The 3535-nt window shown below is 34.4% G+C and overlaps 1 protein-coding gene across 1 annotated transcript in view; it reads right to left on the bottom strand.

Annotated features, from left to right (window-relative positions):
- The window catches only part of LOC106473029 (CXXC-type zinc finger protein 1-like), a gene marked incomplete at its 3' end in the record, with an annotated part of 59075 nt that overhangs the window by 46539 nt on the left and 9001 nt on the right, over positions 1-3535 (bottom strand). The gene's annotated exons all lie outside the window — the stretch shown is intronic.

The following is a 3535-nucleotide window of genomic DNA, read 5'->3' as shown; positions in this document are numbered from 1 at the left end:
AATTATTATACATTATATAAGCATATAGATTATTGCTATTTTGAAATAAGTTCTTAAACATATTTTTCCTAAAACATAGAATAGTAAATAAAGAAGTAAATCAAACAATTATTTTTTCTAGTTATGACCTTTGTACTCGGTTGCTGCCTGACGTAGGCTGTTAAGCCTTTTAAAATTTTGCACGTGGAGGATATGAAACAAATTATTTTTTTTAGGTTTTATATATACTTTTGAATAACTAAAAAATCATAAATTACTACGTTAATACCGTAGAATTCTTGTTGAAATATTGGTTCAAAAGAAAGAAATGGCACCAAGTCCATTAAAATGGCTGAGAAAGCTACTAGGCAGACATTCTGAGCTTCTGATTGGTTATTCATGTCATACATAGAAGTAAGTGTATCTAAGGGAGCATTTCCGAAAATGGAAAGAGGTGGGCAGGATGCCACTGTCTTTGATTTATTATCTCAGCAAATTGAAAAGATAGGAGGTTCTTATTTTATATTCTAGCTTGTCAATATCAGTAATTTCAGTTCCTAATTCATACAAAACTATAGACTTTGTATTTTGACATCACAAACATCTAATTTCAACCAGTGATGCATTCACCATACCACATGAGACATATAAATTGAATAATGTATAATACTAAAATTTGATTTATAATCTACAGTTTGATACTAAACTTATTGACATAAATTTATGAAATAGTAATTCAATAAAATTTTGAATGGGAGTCAACAAACGAGATGACATGGTCTTTCACCCGTGACCCATCTCGAAAGGGTTAATGGAATCAGATGGGGGAGGATGAATGAGGAAGGACTAAAACAAGAATAGGGAAGGAAATGATTGAACAATAGTGAACATGCAATGACTACTTGATTGGAGGGGAGGTAGTGAGAAGTAAAAAGAGAAAAGTTGGGAAAAGAGAAAGAGGTGGAGAGTTCAAAGAATGTTCATGGGCTAACAAGGTTGGGAGAGATAAGATGGGAGCAAAGGGGGGAACTGATGTCGAGCAGCCTTGGCCTTAGTCTCCAGGGTGTTAGGAACACCATCAAAGATTTTACAGTGAAGAAAAAGTGTGTCATGTCCCAGAAAGTCCCTATCACAAAAGAATCAAGTAAGCAGGGAAAAAGCAAACGTCAAACCCTTTAAAGATATTGAAAAGTACGAACTTCAAAAACAAAAACTATCAAGATCATAGTCTAGGGCTGCAAATTGTAAAACTGATTACTAGAGAATTATTGGAAACAGGAAATCAGCTCCACAAGTTTGTAAAAAAGACTCCAGGAATTGAGAATCCAAGAATAGAAAAGTGGAAACGACCACAAGGCATGCTAAAGGAATCCTGGAGTTGAGGAGGCATTTGAAAGTGTGAACAAATCTGAACATTAAATGTATCAACATGTATATATATGTCTGGTGAAGGAGAAAAAACTAACTAATCCTCAGCATTTACTAAGAAATGAGAATAGGTGAAAGAGAAAGTAAAGAACAAACATGAGAAATCAAATACACACAGAGATTTGGATAAGGAATAATAACCCAGGAGACAGTCATAGTTGAGTTTAGAAAGAGGTGATTACACATCTGGATAAGGAACAATACCCTCTATACGTAAAGACGAGCCCAGTGCACACATAGGAGGTGGTCATGGTTGAGTTGAGAAAGAGGGGATTACACATCTGGATAAGGAACAATACCCTCTATACATAAAGACGAGCCCAGTGCACACACAGGAGGTGGTCATGGTTGAGTTGAGAAAGGTATAGAGGGTATTGTTCCTTATCCAGATGTGTAATCCCCTGTAAAGACGAGCCCAGTGCACACACAGGAGGTGGTCATGGTTGAGTTGAGAAAGAGGGGATTACACACCTGAAGGAGGTAATCAAAACATTAATGAACCCACGAAATGTTGAACAATAGCAGTAACATCATTCACAGTCAATTGCCAACCATGTCCCTCACACACATAATCGAAAGGGCGCTACAAAAAAGGGAGGACATTGAAAAGGTAAGCTCATAGATTTCTGAAAGTTATTTAATATTATTTGTAGTAACTTGGGTTAAATAACACCATAATAACTAGATATAAGAAGATTGGTAAACAAAAGTAAGACGTTACAAGTTTTAAGTTAGAGTTTAGGGGTGTAAATTATTATTACAACATTTTAACTTAAAATAAGCTTAGTACGTTTAACGGTACTTTAGGCTTAGGCATATTTATACTTACTAGTAAATTGTAAAACAGGATAAATAAATTGTTTTATTAAATAAATACAATCTAAAAATTAGTTTATTGTTTCTTGGTGTTCTAAAATTAAGGTGTTTATTTGAACTTAGATCCATTATTTTAAATTCAGCTTATACTTTATAGATATAGGTAGGTTATAATCTAAATCAGGCTAAAGTAAATATGTTTTATTATTAACGTTACTTATATTGTTCTTATAAATCAAGTTCTATATAATTAAAGATAAACTTTATTACTTTACTGTGAAGACAAAGTAGTGTTAAAAGTATATAATTTAAATGCTAGGTTTAACAGTAACAGAGTTAACAATAAGCTACTAGTATTTGGTATTGAGTATTATTTTCACTTTCAGGCTATAACAGTAACAGTATAAATACAATGGTTAAGACTAGTGTAGGAGTTAAGCATTCTCAGTTTGTTAGGTGCAAATGTAATGGGTGTAGGATTGAGTTTTATTTGGGAACTCAGGACTGGAATGTACTTTTAAGGAAGCTAGTAATGAATATGCACAATTTTTATGTAGAGTTTGTAGGTTGGAGGAAAAGTTAGAGGCATTATGATTAATAAAGATGCAATAGATAAAGAGAAGTGTAGATTGTGAGAAATGGCAGCAGAATTTCAGGAGGAGTTTAAGCTTTTACATGCAAGGAATACATCAACTAACAATGCCTTTAAGGAAGTTAGAAAGAGTACTGTTAGGGCTAAAAGTGGTGAATTTAGTTATTATGAGCCTATTCTGCTGAGCAACAAATTTCAGCCCTTGCCATCTACAGATGGGGAACTATTGGAGGGAAGTAAAACAAAAGGTTAGAGAAGGATGTGGGTGATAAGTAGGTTATAGTTATAGGTGATTCCTTGATAAGGCATGTGGATAGAATAGTCTGTGGGGTAAACAGGTAAAAAAGAATCAGGTTATGCTACCCAGGGGCACAGGTAGAGGATATAACTAACAGAGCAAGAGATATAACAAAGGGGGTGTTACGACAGAGAAAGTCACGTGATGCTGGGAGCATGCGCACTGGAGTTTCTCAAAGGATCATGAAGTATCAGGGAGTTCCAAGTTTCTTCGAGGCATTCTATTTTTTAGTATATAAGCCTGGCGAGAAAAACCAGTGCAATCAAAGAGATAGATAATTGAGTCAAAGGAACAGCAGTCACCGTAAGTAAAGTGTGTGAACCGCTGTGATTTATAGCGTGTGTTATAAAGGTTGTTAAGTTTAAAGTGACTGTGGAAATTCTGTGTATAACAAGTCGTATCAAGAAAGAATAAACTAGTTT

Source organism: Limulus polyphemus, unplaced genomic scaffold (assembly GCF_000517525.1).
Source record: "Limulus polyphemus unplaced genomic scaffold, Limulus_polyphemus-2.1.2 Scaffold5822, whole genome shotgun sequence".
Taxonomy (NCBI): domain Eukaryota; kingdom Metazoa; phylum Arthropoda; class Merostomata; order Xiphosura; family Limulidae; genus Limulus; species Limulus polyphemus.
This window is presented reverse-complemented; position numbering and strand designations above follow the sequence as displayed.